Below are 16,989 nucleotides of genomic sequence, written 5' to 3' on the forward strand. Positions count from 1 at the left end.
CCTTGGTGTCCCATATCTGTGTTCAAGATTCTGTTAACAAAATATGTGAAACCTTTTGAACCTTTGCAAAAACAAAACAAAAGACTCTCTTTTCTTCATTGAATTTGTTGTGGGAAGATTGACAGACCAGGGAGAACAAGACTCAACCCCAGGTGGTTTGAGGAAAGGAAGAATTATTACGCTAGTGGGCCAGCACCTGGATCTCTCCAAAATGGCACCAGCCCTTTAGCTCAGTGCTGTTGGGTTTTTATGCCTCAGAATACAGAAACAAGCAAGTGGGAAGGACAAAAGCAGACGTGGTGGTTAGGATTTCACTGGGAGGCTGCAACATATCACACTAGCACAACATAATATCACACGAAAGACATCCGCTGTTTCTCTCAGAATGGCCTGAAACAGGGGCCTGGCCAGGGGAGGGAGTTTTTACTTGCTTTTAGATCTTTCCCCTGGGTTTCTTTATCAGATTGTTTTGGGCCTTTGTTAAAAATCAAATGATAATTTAAATATGGTTCTATTTATTGGCTTTCTATTCTGTTCCATTGATCTGTCAGTTCTGCAGAACCACATTGGTTTGGTTCCTACAGTTTTATAGGAAGTCTGGAAGTGAGATAAGAAGTTCTCTTTGTCCTTCATTTTCAAGATTGCTTTGAATATTCTAGGTTCTTTGAATTTTCAAACAAGTTTTAGAATCAGGCTGTGATTTTCCACAAAAATCCTGCCTGGATCACTAACGTGGGTAGTGATCAAGGTATAGATTTGTGGTTGGCAAAATAAGGCCTGTGGCCACCAGTCACCCATTTTGAAAGTGAAATTTTACTGGAACACAGTCCACCTTCCATTTTGGATGAGAGAGGCACTTTAAAAGCAGACATCTAAAGAGGCATAGGAAACAATGAGCTTCTCAGAGAAATAACAAACCCCTTACCAAAATAACGAATTCAGCTGCACAACGTAGGTAGTGAGCCCCAAGGCCAGGAAGAGTTGGGCAAACTTCCAAGGCCAGGACAGCTGACCTCCTGGAATATCCATTCAATAGGGAGAGAGACAGGTGGTTGGATTTAAAGAGAAGTTGGCTAGGTGTCAACCAATCACAAATATAGTTTCAAGGTAGAATAATTGGAACTAAGCCCGTTGGTGCTCTGTATCGTCTAGACTTCAGCCATTTGGCTTAGTTCTGCTATCCTTTCAATAAACTTCGTGCTTGCTTTAACTCTTGACTCCCGGTCTGAAGTCTTCAGGCATGGACTATGCCAGGACACGAACTCGGGAACAAAAATCCAGTATAATATCTTGCTAACTTTTTGCCTGAGCTGGCCTCAAACCACAATCTTCCCAATCTCTGTCTCCCAAATAGCTGGGATTACAACCAGGAGTGATTTTTTTTTTTTTTTTTGAGACAGGGTCTGGCATGGGCCTCAACTTGAAATCCTCCAGCCTCCTGGGATTCTCGGCATGTACCACTGTGCCAGGCCTTCTTCTTGAATATTTTTGCTGGAGCATGATTGATAATTTTTTTCGTGGAGCACTTGAAGGTGTTTTTCCTGTCTTTCAGGCCTGGTTGTCTCTGACATGAAGTCTGGTCATTCCAGTTATTTTCTCTATATGTAATGCTTTGTTTTGCTCTTGCTTCTATTGGTAGACAATACTCCAAGATTCTCTCTGTGTCCTCGTGTTGATACCAGTTTTGAGTTCATGGAGTCCTTGTCCAGGTCAGGAGAGGAATGACAAGCCCAGACAATGAGTGGCAAGTGGAAAAGAAGTTTTATTGAAGTAAAGTGTAAAGTGGGAGAGTACAGTCCCCAGAGTTGGGTTGAGGGTGTTCCAAGAGAGGGTAAACAAAGGCAGAAATTACTGGGATATGAGAGGGGCCGAGAAAGACTGAGCCATGGCTCAGTGTTTATAAAGTTTTTAATTTAGTTTTTTGGAGCACTTTTGGGGCAGACCTTGTAAGCCCCTGGATACAGTTTCCTGATAGGTGGGCCCTGATTTTTCTCTTATAGGGTCTTAGCATGCTTTTTCTTCCCTTTCCCTCCTTCACTATCTTTATCTTTCTCCTTGTCCTGGGCCTGTTTGAGGTTAAAGACTCTTTACTTAAGAGTAATTTACATTTTAAACATCAGCTTGGTCTGGCTCTGAGAGTTTACATAGGTGAATTTAACAAAACAAAGACCCATGCCTAGTAGCTGGACAGCCCACAGGTTAGGAATCTTAAACAGAAACTCTATCAATTAGAGCAGGACTGGTAGTTTACTTAGGCAGTTCCCCTCTTAACAAGGCAATGACCCAACCTAAGAAATCATCCCAGAGGCCAAATAAACCCAAAGGTAAAACTTCTTTAATGAACATTTCAACCTTAAAGCCTAACCTGTCTTTCTCTCCCTTGAGGCAATCCCACTTCAGACTTTCTTTCCAAATAAACTTTACTATTACTTTTTTACTATAATCTTTGTGTGTTGCTTGAATTCTTCTCCTGCCAGACACAAGAAACAAAGTATTTATCAGTGCTATTTTTCTGGTAACACTGGTAACATACTCATTGACTTTAATTGCTCCTTTATGGCCCCCAGACCTAACTGCCTAAAAGCAAGCTAGCAAGTTGTTTTTAATATTTAGCATTTAAAACACAGCTACTGGGCATTGGTGGCTCATGCCTGTAATCCTGTCTCCTCAGGAGGCAGAGATCAGGATTGGGGTTCAAAGCCAGCCTGGGCAAATGGTTAGCAAGACCCTATCTCAAAAGAAACCCAACATAGTAGAGAATAGACAGGTTTGCCAGAAGCCCCTCATAAAATGAGATTTCACAAACTCAGTGCCACTCAGCGGAGGCACAGGCCCATTGTGTGTGTAGCCTCTCTTTCTGTCCCATGGGATTTGGGAGTCAGGGAAACCTGGCATCCATATCAGGTTTATTCTGCCTGCCTGCCATCCAGTGTGAAATGTCAGAAGCCATTGCAGCTTGTGGTCTCCTTACCAGCAGACCATACAGACATGTGACTGGCAATTTGGGAACTGCTAGAGGGCTGGATGGTTACTTTCAAGGCTTTTACTTTAATCCTTGGTGGGGGGAGGGGTTTAGCAGTTTGAGGACAATGTATCTAGCATGGTTTTCTCTGTTTTTAAGCAGCTGGGGGTTGGTTGACCTTATCAAAGGTGAAAACATATTCTCCACCAAATCTGGGACATTTTCAGCAATGAATTCTTTCTCTCTCTCTCTCTCTTTTCTGGGATTAAAATTACATATATAGTAGCTTAAATTACATACATATTAGACTTAAATTTTTTAAGGGGTCTCATTGTGTTACCCAGGCTGCTGTGCCTGGCTTATATGAGACTCTTTCTTCTTTCTTTCTTTCTTTCCTTCTTTCTTTCTTTCTACTTTTCTTATTTCTTATTTCTTTTCTTTTCTTCTTCTTTTTTACAGTATCAGGGTTTGAACTCAGGACCTTGTGCTTGCTAGGTAGCCATCGTGACACATGAACCTCCACTGCCCTTAGATCTTTTGATATTGTTCAAAGGTCCCGGGATTATGTTTCATCTTCATTTTCTTTATTCTTTGGATTAAACAATTTCTGTTGATCTCAGTCTTTCCTCATGTTCACTTACTATTTCTCTGTCCCCTACATTGTGCTGTTAAACCCAACCCAGTCAATTCTCTGTTTGGAATCATATTTCTCAGCTGTAAAATTTCCTCTTGGTTCTTTTTTATAGTTTCTATTTCTCTGCTGAGAGTTCCTATTGTGAGAATATTTTTCTTTTTCTTTCTTTCTTTTTTTTTTTTTTGAACTCAGGACCTACACCTTGAACCACTCCATTAGCTCTTTCTGTGATGGGTTTTTTTTCAAGATAGTGTCTCTGGGAACTATTTGCCCGGGTTGGCTTTGAACTGCGATCCTCCTGATATCTGCCTCCTGAGTAGCTAAGTTTACAGGTGTGAGCCACCAGCAACCAGCTAAGAATATTTTTCTTTCTGTAAGTGGCCAAACAACAGCCTATGGGCCTAATCTGTCTCATCATCTGTTTTTGAAAATAAAGTTTTATTGAAATGCAGCCACACCTGTTTGTTTGTATGCTGCCTCTAGCTGATTTTACATTACAATTACAGGGCTGAGTAATTACAACAGAGATTGTCGCCCACAAAGCGTAAAGTATTTTCTCTGGCCTTTTACTAAAAAGTTACCTGACTTCTGTTTTATTTCAATGAGTGTAATTATGAAAACTGCTTTAAAATTGTCTGCTAATACAATGATGTACTGGAGTTTGAAATCCAGACTTTAAGGGCTCTGCCACTTGAGCCACACTCTGACCTTTTTGCTTTTAATTAATTAGTTTTTTATAATTCAGGTTTTTTGTCTTGTTTTTTTTTTTACAATTGCACTAGAGGTACATTGTGACATCTATACAAGTTCCTACAATATATCATAGTTGAATTCACCCCCTCCATCATTCTCCTTTAGTGCCCCCCCATTCCTGGAATAGTTTCAACAGGTCTCATTTTTCCATTTACATCCATGTGTGCACAATAATTAATTTTTTTTAAGTAGGGTCTCATTTTTACCTGGAACTGACCTCAGATCCAGATCCTTCCATCTGGGATTATAGATGTGTACCACCAAGCCAGGTCCTTAGTTGTATAATTTTTAAATTTAACCAAGATATAGTGAATATCTATAGATTCAATATGTTGTGTAGATTCTAAACTCAGTTACAAAACTCTGAAGAATGCAATTAGTAAGCAATTCACTTCTAACTTAGTTGAGGGGATAGCTCAAATCTCACACTAGTTCTTTATTCTTGGCTGGGTTGTTTTCAGTCTGCCTATGTAGCATGGCTCATGGGTAAGTCAGACACCAGGGAGTAGTTCTACAAATAATTTGGGGTTCTTCTCCTTGACTCCTCTTTTTCCAGACTCCTCCCTCATTTTCCTTCAACCATAGTGTAAGGCGACAAATGTGAGGGAAGGTAAAATTGCACAAATGTCCCTGGGAACAAGTGATCCTGAGGATGTAAAGGGAACAGATGGCAGAAGGAACTGTTTTAGATAAAGGAGACAGGAAGGCATCCTTGAAGGCAAACATCTAGGGAAAAGCAGCTTTTCATGCTGGTGTTAAAGACCAGCAGTCTTTTTTTTTTTTTTTCCTAGATAAGAGAAACAAAAAAGCATTACTAGAGGCAGATGTCTACAGGGATGAATATAGGCCCCTAAAGGAAAGTAACTCAGCAAACTTTCCCAAGATAAGTGACAAAAGAGTCTCACCAGAATAATGAGCAGTAGTCATAAAATGTAGATGACAGGCCTCAAGGATAGGATGAACTAACAAGACCCTCTTGAATGTCCAGTCCAATAAGGATGGAGACAGCCAAATGGTCGCAAGAAGTTCATTGGACAGACAATTACAGTTATGGCTTCAAAATAAAGTGGGTGGGGGTGCCTAAAGTCATGCTCCTACTTAATCTTATGAACTCCAGCCAGCCTTATGGCTTAGCTCTTTCACTGAGTCCCACCAATTAGGGTGGGTTGCTACATTTTTAATAAACTTTGTGCTTGCTTTACTCTTAACTCCTGATATGGTGTGAACTTGCTTTAACTCTTAACAGCTTGTCCAGTGCCTTCAATCATTGACCTGTGACAGGACATGAACCCAGGAAACTCATCCGGGATATTTCAAGGAATAGTAAGTTGCCCAGGACCAGGACTCTGTCACTCTTTTGCATCTTTTGTTTCTAGCCCCCCTAGGGCTTAGACAAAGACCTCTATCAAAGATAAAAAAAAAAAAAAAAAAAAAAAATCGGGCACCCGTCAGTCGGTTACATGTCAATAGCAAGAGCTGCTGATCTAAAGACACTGGGCATGAGAATTACTGAGTGCATTAGTTCAATCCCCCTGACTAGGGCAAGGGAATGTTCGCCTGATTTCACTCCAGTTTTCTTTCTGATCTGACTTACTGAGGAAGGGATCTGAGAATGGCCAGTGAAAGAGGAAAGTTTTCCTTTAAGCTAAAAGGGTACTCTGGTTGGTGTGACTCCCTGGTAGGCTAAGGGTACAGCTTCCTGGACCACCCTGTGGCTTAATGGTGGCCCAATATCAGAACCCATCCAGCTATTACCAAGCTACACAGGCAGTCAGATCTCTGCACTTTTTCCACAGTTTCCATGGCCCAAGAGTGGAGGCCATCCCTCCCTCCCTAGTGTTCCAGTACCACCTCTGATTGACCTAGGAAACAGTGTTAGCTGTAATCCCTCCTGGGGTTGAGCCTGGGAACTGCCTCTCTCTCAAGACACATGACTGACAGTCCCCACTGGGAGCAAATGGAAGCAAGTTTTCTCTCCCTTCAAGTTGAAATTCCAGCCTTCTGGTTAGGAGGAAGGAGACACCCTCAAGAAGGCTCAATGGGAATGCAAAAAGGACATAATAACGTGGTGGGCAAGGAGCTGGCAGTTAAAGCCCAGGACAGAAAAGGGACTCGTGTTAAAGAGAGGAAGTTTAGTCTATGGCCATACCACCCTGAGCGCGCCTGATCTCGTCTGATCGTGGAAGCTAAGCAGGTCGGGCCTGGTTAGTACTTGGATGGGAGAGAGGAAAGTTGGGCCACACCAGAAGGGTGAGTAAGTCCGGATAGGTCCACACCCTCCATTTACCCCATATGAACAAGCGCCCAGGAGGGTTGGAAGACATTCTGCACTGCCCACTGGGGAAAAGGTGACACTCACAGGAACGTCTGTCTAAGGCTTATTTGCTCAGAAATGGAAGCCATTTCTTCTGTGATGCCTTCTACCCCATGCACCACTCTGGCTGTATTAACAACTGGAAAGTTTTTGACCCACAAAACCTCAGAGAAAAGTTCTTGATTTTCTACTGCATAAGTGCCTGGCCCCAATACCAATTGGGGAATGGACAGACTTGGCCCTCCAAGGGAAGTCTGTAGAAGAGAAGATAGATGGTTTGAGGTCCCATACATATAGTTGTTTTTCACACTGAGGGAAAACCCTACACTTTGTAGAAAGTGTTATGCAGGATGTGGTCTCATTAGCTACCTTGCAGGCTTTGGCTCCTGGAGAAAACTTGAAGAAAAAATGGGAAAGAGGGAAATGGCAATTATAGGGTTAACACACAGATTTTTTTTTTTTTTTTTTTTTTTTAACTCTTGGCAGATTCTTCCTCCTGTCTAGTTTTTTTTTTAACCCCTTACCAGGTATGTAGTTTACAAATGTTTTCTCCCATTCTGTTGGCTGTTGCTTCACTCTCAGTGTTTCCTTTGCAGTGCAGCAACTTTTAAAGTTTTATATCAAAATTAAAGTTCGATATAATCTAATTTGCATGTTTTTGCTTTTGTTGCCTATGCTTTTGGAATCGTATAAAAGATAATTGCCAGACTATTGTCACGGAGCTTTTCCTCTGTTTTCTTCTAGAACTTTCACAGTTTGGGGCCTCACATTTAGGTTTTTACTATGGTTTGGATATGATTGGAACATATCCCTCAAGAGTTCCTGTGCTGAAATTTAGTCCTTGTTGTGAGGTATTGAGTATGAAAACTTAATCCAACTATGATGTTTAGTGGGGAACCTATGGAAGATGACTAGGATTAGATAAACGTCATTAAGTTGGAGCCCTTGTAATTGCATCCTAGTGGCTTTATAAGGAGAAAGAGTCAGACCAGGAGTCACCTAGATAAGCATGCTCCCTATCTCCTGCTGTGTAATGCCCTGTGCCACCTTGGGATTCTTGTCAGCACGAAGGCCACTGCCAGGTATAACAGCCCCTTGGCCTCATAACTCTAGTACTATGAGCCAAAATAAACATCCTTTCTTCATTACTCACCCAATCTGTGTTACTGTGCTATTGGCAAAAGGAAAAAAGATGATACAGTCTTTAATCTAGTTCTGTCAGGTTTTGTATATGGTATGAGATAACTCTCCAGGGAGAAATTCTTCTTGTCCCTTTTTAATCGTGATCATTAACAACAATCCTTGTTATTCCCTGGTCTGTGCCTGTATCACTCCTACCTTTACCTCCATCTTTACATGGTCTTCTTCTATGTGGTTGTGCACCTCCATCTCTCTCTCTCCTTTTAAGGATACAGACATTGGATGTGGGGTCCACCCCAATCTAGCATAGCCTCACATTAAGTTAGTTTCATCTGCAAAGACCTTACATCATAATCCCCATTAGATCCTTATGAAGGCAGGGGAATGGTGAATTGACTTGCTCACAGTAGCAGTGATATCAGACTTGAATTCTGCCCTTCTGACTCCAGAGCCTGATTTTTCCTATGGTGTCTGCAGAGGAAGTCAGCACCCACATCCTCAGCAGTGGTGGGACCTTGGTTGACAACTGTCATGGAACTTGGCACCCCAGCCTGACTATCCACACTGTACTCTAGGTCCCCAGTAAACTTTTTCTTTTTTTTTGAGTACTAGGGTTTGAATTCGGAGCCTACACCTTGAGCCACTCCACTAACCCTATTTATGTGACAGGTTTTTTTGAGTAAGGGTCTCAAAAACTATTTGCCTGGGTTGACTTTAAACTGTGACCCTCCTGATCTCTGCCTCCTTAGTAGCTAGGATTACAGGTGAGATAGGGTCTCAAAAACTATTTGCCTGGTGTGACCCTCATTTCTGCCTCTCTAGTAGCTAGGACTACAGGTGTGAGTTGACACCAGGAAACTGATTTTTGCAGGTACCCACCATCATAATCCCCAATAGATACATATGAAGGCAGGGGTATGATGGTTAAGTGACTTGCTCACAGAAGCAGTGATATTGGACTTAAATTCTGCCCATCTGACTCTAGAGCCTGAGCCACTGTGAGCACACTCAATGTGTTTGAACTGAATCAAGTAACTGGGCATTCTTGGCTCTGCTGTGCAGGCAAAGATGATGGGAACTGGTCCACGCTTCCTTCTGCATAGGCTCTCAACATGAAGTCATCCAAGATGCCCCTTGGAAACTGAGCCAAAGAGAAGATAACAATGTGATTGTGGGGAATCACTGTAACTTGTTTTCAATGTAATATATCTCCTGTCATGAATGCCTTTGAATATAAACCACTTCAGTAAAACAAGCAGTGAGATAAAGTGAGGATTTCCATTATAGGGATTTTTACACACTGTTGACTATAATTGTGTCCCCTGTGAAGTCACCCTGTGAATGCTATCCTTTTTGCAAAGAGGTTCATTGCAGATGTTACTAAGTTAAGGTGAAGTCACACTGCATTAGGTGGGTCTTAACCTAACGTCTAGTGTCTTCTGTAGCAATAGAACCCTGGCTCTTAGCCTGGCCCACACATCTCAACACAGGGTACATCCCAGTCTTATGGCTAGTCATAAAGTTCTAATCAATGAAACTTGAGTATGGGTTCCCTGTTAAGGAAAGGTTATGCCCTTTCCTTCCCCCTGCCCCTTTCTCTTCCCAGTGACTGTGGATTGATGTGGCAGGATGCCATCCAGTGTCATGCAGACCAAGGAAGTGCCCTAGGGATGGTGGAGCAGCAAGATGGAAGGAGAGTGGGTTTTTGGCACTTGGAGCTGCCATACCAGTCCTAAACTTCTGACTTGTGCAAGCTTCTATCGTTTTGGGCTTCTATTACATGTAGCCCAAATTATACTCTAACATATAGATAGCAACCCAGAATGGGGGAATGAAGTCAAGGCCAGAAAGCAGTGGCAGGAGTGGGGGAAGGGAGCAGCTGAACCTAAAGCTGGAGGCGGGCAGGGTGAGATTGGAGCCCCTGGTCTTAGTTATAGGGAAATGACAGCTGCAGGTGCTGAAGACCCAGAGCCATAGCAATCCCTGCTTTCCTGTAGTTTTGCTTTCCACAATTTCAGCTATCATAATCAACCTCGTTCTGAAAATACTAAATGTAAAATTCCAGAAATAATCCATAATTTTAAAATAACTTTTATTGCCCTATATTATTATTCTGCTGTTTTATTATTGTTGTTAATCTCTTGCACCTAATTTATAAACTTTTTGTGATAGTGAGGATCAAACCTAGGGTCTTGTGAATGCTAGGAAAGCTCTCTACCACTGAGCTATACCAACAACCCATCAACTAAACTTTACCATGGATACGAATGTGTATGTAGTATTTGGTACTATCTGCAATTTCAGGCCACACACTGGGGATCTTGAACTGCTGGCCCTGCAAATAAGGGGAGGGAGCTGTATAGCTAGCAGGTGGAGGTGTGTATGAGGTGCTGAACTAGTCATGAGCAGAATCACAGTCTTCCTGGTCTCTTCACATTATGCCTTATAGCCTCTTGGGTCCAGCAAGTCAGAACCCAATAATGAGTCAGGAAATGGATCGAGAGACTTTTTTTTATTTTTCAGAGAAAGGACATTTATTACATAGCCAGGGACACACCATGGGAAGAGGCAAATTAAGCACTTCAGCCCATCTTCAGCCATCTTCAGGATACAGACATGAGCTTTAGCTTTAAATAGACAAAGGATTAGGACAGGAGACAAAAGGTATGCATAGTTAAGGGAACCTGGTCACAGGTGTGTTCAGGAGGTCATGGTTATTAGATTGGCAGGGTAGGGCCTGACTGACCATTATCTTAAGTCATAGAAGATATTGCAGGGCTTTGAGCAGAGAAGGGACAGGATGTGGGGGATGAGTTAACAACATCCCTCTGGCTACAGTGAGGGGGAAAAAGAGAGAGTGAGACCCACTTGGGGTTCAAGCAGTTATCCAGGTAAGAGATAATGGTGGCTTCCTCCTTCATTCTTAGTCCTCCTACTCCTGGGTCAGGAAGGTGGCTAACTCAGCCCTTTCTCCCTCTCTTGCCAGAAACACAGGGTTAGCTTCCCTAAGGCAGCATATGATTTATTATGAGACAGTAATGGCACTAGCAGCAAGTATGAGAGTAAGAGGGAGGCAATCATGTCTGGCCCACTACATGGGTGGAGCACAAGACACAATGGGAAGAATGTGGGTTTGTGAACTGAACATTGCATGACCTTGAGCAGGCTGTCCACTTGTCTCATGCCAATCTCTTCTGAAAAGTGACTCTCCTGCAGGATGCCGTGTGCTATGGTTGGATATGGTTTGAGTGTATCCCTCAAAGTCTCACATTGTAGAGGCTTGATCCTCAGTGTGGTAATGTTTGGAGGTAGGACTCTAAAGGGAGCCTAGTAGGAAGACACTTGGTCAACTAGGGCAGCCCTCAGAAGGAATTATGGGACTCCAGTTTCTCTCTGGTTTCTTATTTTGTAATGTGGTCTCATGCTCACACACACTTCTGCCACAATGCTGTTAGGGCATCACCACAGGTCATAACAATCCCCTTCGTCTTGCATGATTTTGGACTTTGAACTTCCAGAACTTCTGTTAAATAAATCCCTTTTCTTAATCAAGTTATCCTCTTTAGGACAAAAAAATGGACTAAGACACCATATATAACGCACCCATAATGATGCCCAGCACACAGTAGGCACTCGATCAATGCTCCCATGACATTGATATTACTCATTTTAATATGATCCTTCCAGTCTGTATCCCTGTACAATTGAACCTCCATATCCAAGGATTCAACAAACTGTGGTTTGGAAATATTTTTTTTAAATTCCAGAAAGTTCCAGAAAACAAACCTTGAATTTGCTGCACACTGAGCACAATGCCTTGTGACTGAAGTGATGTGTAGGTACACACCCTGTAGTTAGCCACCCTCAATTTGAATCTCTCCAGCATTGCCTGAGCATTCTTTTCATCCCTGTCTCTTTTGCCTGTGCCTGCTGTGTTGAGCTTGTGGAGAGGTTTTTTTTTCTTGTCATTCCCCAAAAGGATACAGTTGAATAACAATGTAAAACATTTACATTGTTTTAGGAATTGTAAGCCACCTAGAGATGATTTAAAGCAGGCAGGAGGATGTGATTAGGCTATATGCAAAATAGAACATCATTTTAGATAAAGGACTTGAGTGTCTGTGGATTTTGGTACCCATGAGAGTCCTGGAGCCAATCCCTCAGATGAGTAGAGATCACCGCGCTTCTTAATGGTGCGGTGCACACGATGATTGAATCAAATGCACATGGGCCTTGTCCTAAGCTCTTCATCCATTGTAACCCACTTAATCTTCATGACAGCCATGATGAATAGATAATACTATCATTAGCCCATGTCACAAATGAGGAATTTGAGGAAACTGAGGCACGAACTTGCTCCAAGTTTTATGCCTGGAAGTATTGGAGACAGGATTGGAACCCAGGCAGTATGGTTCCAGAATGATGCTCTTAGAGACTGTGTTCTACTGCCCATCATGCTCTGCCGAGAACTTGATGGGGTAGAAGTCCGGCAGGTGGACGGGGCGAGAAAACGAGGGCGGTAAAGCATCAGTTCCCTGTGAGCGCAGTGCGTCCACAGGCACCCTCCCAGCCTTCTTTAGGGAGGCTCACTCCCCTTGTCCTATGGGGAACGTGTGACAGCCCACACCCCGCCCGTGCTTTTGCTTCTGCACTGCTCGCCTTGCCAGTGTTGAGAGTCCCAGGCCTTCCCCTGTGTGCCAGCAGAGACGGACTGTCAGAGACCACAGCGGTGACGATGGAAATAGAAAGGCGAAAGAGGAAAAAGGTGGTGGCTTTGTGAAGGAAGAGCGGCTGTCACAATCGGACCCCTGGGCAGTGACTGTGGTTGCCAGGCAGCAGAAGCGTGCGCAGACTGCCAAAGGGAGGGCTTTCTGGGCAGAGGCAGCCCTGAAGTCAGGACAATGCAGAGGGCCCCCAAGCACCCAGCTTGGACACTAGCAAGGGGTGGAGATTTGCTCCCTGGAGTCCTGGTAGACTGCGGAGTGGCACAGCATCGTCAAGACGACAGCTCACAAAGGAGATTAAGCTTTGAAGTTCTAAACAGGTCATTAAAATTTCTGACTAATTCTGACGCAGGATGCGATATTTTGCTCCCTCTTGGAGACATGCATTCCTAACTTTTTTTTTTTAAATCTGTCTCCTGTGCTTTCTTTCACACAGAGAATTTTTATTTGAGACAGTCTTGTTCTGTTGCCCGGCTGCTCACCACAAACTCTGAGGCTCAAGCGATTCTCCACCTCATCCTCCCAAGTGGAGAGAATTTCACAGCCAAGCTATTTCAAGAGACACCATTATGCTAGGGCCAGGGGTCTTTCATTAAGTAAAACTGAACTAGCAAAGAAACAATAAAATGGGAAGGATGAATGAGACTGAGATGCTCACTGTGGCTAGAGCCATATTGTCACTGACTTCAGGATGTTATCATGCTACATTCCATGGGGATGACAGTCCCTGCAGGTCTGCACTGTGACCTTGAGAAGTGTGTGAGGGTCCTGAGGCTCAGTTGTCCCTAAAAATGAGATGAAGTCATGTACTTCAAAGGGTTATGACAGGGTCAAATGAAATGATCCTCATAAAAGCCCTTTGAGACCTCTAAGAGCCCTGCATGTAGATGGAATAGTCTTTCTCTTCTTTTTTCTCTCTTCTTGGTAGAAAATATTATCCACAATGATGTGGGAAAATCTCTACTTTGACGATATGGATAACTCAATGCCAATTAATCCAGTAAGACACTGTGTCATCAGGATCACTGTTAAGAAAAAAATGTCCAAAGCTTAGAAATCAGGTAAAAGCATGACTCCAAATGCCATGCTAGACATTATGGATCATCTGCTCTGACAGATATAATCCTACATAACCAGCCATTTATTCTTAAGATCAGTATGTCTTACAACTCTAAAGATTAATGAGTAGACGACTAATAAAGGGAAATGATTTTCTTTTATGAGCAGCAGAAAAGACCACCTCAAAGTTAAAAAACATGATCCTTGAACCAGGTGAAGGGCACATGCCTGTGGTCCCAGGTATGGGGGACGGGGAGGTAGGAGGATTTTGAATTCAAAGCCAGCTCCCAAAACAAAATAAAAACAGAAGGGCTAGGGGTGCTTGCCTAGCATATGTGAGGCCCTGGGGTCAATTTCCAGCATTGAAAAAAGAATGTGATTCTTAAAGTGTGGTGTGCCGATCCTTAGGCTCCACTCTGATCTATCAAAGCACAAATTACAGGGGCACAGCCCAGCATCCTAGTTCTCTCTCTTTTTTTTCTTTTGGCGGCACTGGGGTTTGAACTCAGGTCCTCACACTTCCTAAGCAGGTGCTTTACCACTTGAACTGCTCTGCCAACTCTCCAAATTCTTCTGTTGAATGCTCCAGCCTGAGAACCTTTGCTAAAGGATATTAGCACTTTTTATCTAATTAGCAAACATTATCTCAGTACTATATTCCCCCTTTTTTACCCTTCTGATACCTTTGGACCTATTTAAGTCTTTCTGCTGGTTCCTTCCATAGTTCAACCCAACTTTGACATGGGTTCACCACTCATTTTTATAATAATTATGTTAGCAACAGTTTGAAAATTATACTCTGACACCAATTTTGAGGGGAATACAGGGAGTTTTTGTTTCCTTCTGTGAAACAGAATTTAAATTCCAATTGGGTGCTGACATAGGCCTTTGCCACACTCCATGGCCTACCAGCACCCTATGAACGTCCACTGTATGTTTGGGGGTTTGGGGGATGTTGCTATGACAAAATACAGGACATAGGCAACTTAGAAGAGAGATTTATTTTAGGCTCATGGTTTTAGAAGTTGCAGTCCATTGTTGGTGGGGCCTATTGTGACTTGGCAGCTAGGTATGAAAGAGATGAAGGGGCTAGGGTTCCAATATCCCTGTCAAGGGAACGTTCCCCCAACTTCCTTCTACTGGGCCCCACCTCCTAAAGATTCCACCAATTCCCAACAGCACTACAGTTTTTTTTTTTATTCATATGTGCATACAAGGCTTGGGTCATTTCTCCCCCCTGCCCCCACCCCCTCCCTTACCACCCACTCCGCCCCCTCCCTCTCCCCCCTACCCCCTCAATACCCAGCAGAAATTATTTTGCCCTTTTTTCTAATTTTGTGCAGGTTTGCCACCAAGCCTTTAGTATTTGGGCCTTTGGGGGACACTAGTTCAAACCTTAACATTACACGTGGGTCTTTGGTCTTCAGGACAGAAAGACCAGAAACTCACTTCCCAGACTTCCTTTCCTCCAGACTTCCTTCCCTCATCTTAATCTCCTGCATTTGCCCTCTCCCCTCCCACAAATACCTCCCCCCACCGCACACATACTGTACCCATTTTATGGTCCTGTCTTTCATTATTAATATTCAAGTTGATGCTTAAAGGGGTTTCTCTATGGTATACATTATTTTGATCTGTTCAATCCCTTCCATTACTCTCCCTTACCCCTCTACCTCCCACCCCACTTTTTCAACAACTTTCAGTACACGTCCTTATAGTCTCTATCTTCACATATGTAAAAACAATGGTTAGATGCCATGAAGTAGGTGACAATGCCTTAACTGTATGCATATTGTCAGGTCGAGGGCCTCTTCCATCCTTGTCAAGCAGAGTGTTAACCTTCTCTCCTTTCATACAACACTGTTCTACTTTATTATTAGCTATTGTTAATCTCTTACTGTGCCTTATTTATACATTAAGCTTTATAATAAGTATGTGTGTATAAGGAAAAAAAACATAATACATATAGGATTAGGTTGGGTTGGGCCCTATCCATGGTTTCAGGCATCTACTGGGGGACCTGGAACATTTGTTCTGGGAATAAGGGAGACTATTGTAGTTAATATGGACTTCTCCTGCCTGTCATTACAAAATTCAAGATAACTGATGTGGCAAGAGACACTCAAGCCATAAATATTATGTACACACACACACACACACACACACATATTTATAGAAACTGGGGGCTAAGCATTGCCCCAGCCCAATAATATTGTATTATAAAGTATTGTGCCTAAGAAATGCTTAATTTGGTAGAAATTAGGTTTGAAACCACATCTTGAAATTACTTGGATGGTGTGAGGTTCATGGTTTAGGTTTCAGTGTCCTGACCCACCAATTTTTTATTTATTTGTTTGTTTAGCGGTACTGGGGACCGAACCCAGAGCCTCGTGCAAGCAAGTCAAACACTTAACCACTGAGCTACATTTCCAGCCCGCCCTACCAATTGATTGGCAGCCGCAGAGAATGTGTCTTCTCTCCCCATGGAGGTCTGGAGAGTCCCACTCCTGACTGCACAACTTACCAGCCCTTCAGCCCTGTCTGCAGCTCCTCTCTGGAAAAAAGGGAACCACAGATACACAATTGCAAAACAAGGCAAGAACTACATTGCAGGAAGGAAGGAAAATGAATGTGCAACTGACCAGCATCTGAGACTGTTGGACCCCAGTTCTTGTAATACATCAAAATAACAAGCCCGTTTTTTCACCTGAGCGTATTCAAGATCCCCCTACCCAACCACACACACACACACACACACACACACACACACACACACACACACAGAGGAATAACTCTGGGACCCAAGGGAAGGCAAGGCCCAGACACAAAGTGAAGACATTTCACAAGGCTGTCTCACATGACATGGAAACAAGTGCCATGTGAGACCCTTGGGTGGATTTTGGAGGAAAAAAAAATAACAGCTAGGGAATTACACTGTGGTAAAATTGGGAGCAATGATTATGAAATGGATTGTATAAAAGCAAGGTAGATAATAGAATGTATCACCACACTAATGCTAAGTTTCCCATGTGTGATCCAATACTGGAGTTATGCAGGACAGAGAATTAGTTCTTAAGAAATACATACTAAGTATTTCTGCAAGTAATTCAAACACAAAAGTAAGATTAAAAATATATGTAGAGGGCTGGGGTGTAGCTCAGTGGTAGAGTGTCTGTTCACATGACAGAGGCCTTGGATTCCATCCCCAGGACTTGGGGAAAAACCCATCTAGAGAGATAAAGTAAATGTAGCAAGATAACTGGCTTAAAAAGTGTGTAAATGGGCTGGCAGAGTGGTTCAAGTGGTAGAGTGCCTGCCTCGCAAGGGTGAGGACTCTTGAGTTCAAATCCCAATACCACCAAAAGTAAAAATAAAAAAAAAAAGTGTGTAAATAACTGCAGAA

The 16,989-nt window shown here is 42.9% G+C and overlaps 1 non-coding gene across 1 annotated transcript; it reads right to left on the reverse strand.

Annotated features, from left to right (window-relative positions):
• Nucleotides 1–15,322: 15,322 nt before the first annotated feature.
• On the reverse strand, nucleotides 15,323–15,447 carry LOC141414546 (U6atac minor spliceosomal RNA). The gene has a single exon (XR_012439562.1). It is a non-coding gene; the product is annotated as a U6atac minor spliceosomal RNA (small nuclear RNA).
• Between the last annotated feature and the right edge of the window lie 1,542 nt (nucleotides 15,448–16,989).

This window comes from Castor canadensis, chromosome 11, assembly GCF_047511655.1.
Source record: "Castor canadensis chromosome 11, mCasCan1.hap1v2, whole genome shotgun sequence".
In the NCBI taxonomy this organism is placed as follows: Eukaryota; Metazoa; Chordata; class Mammalia; order Rodentia; family Castoridae; genus Castor; species Castor canadensis.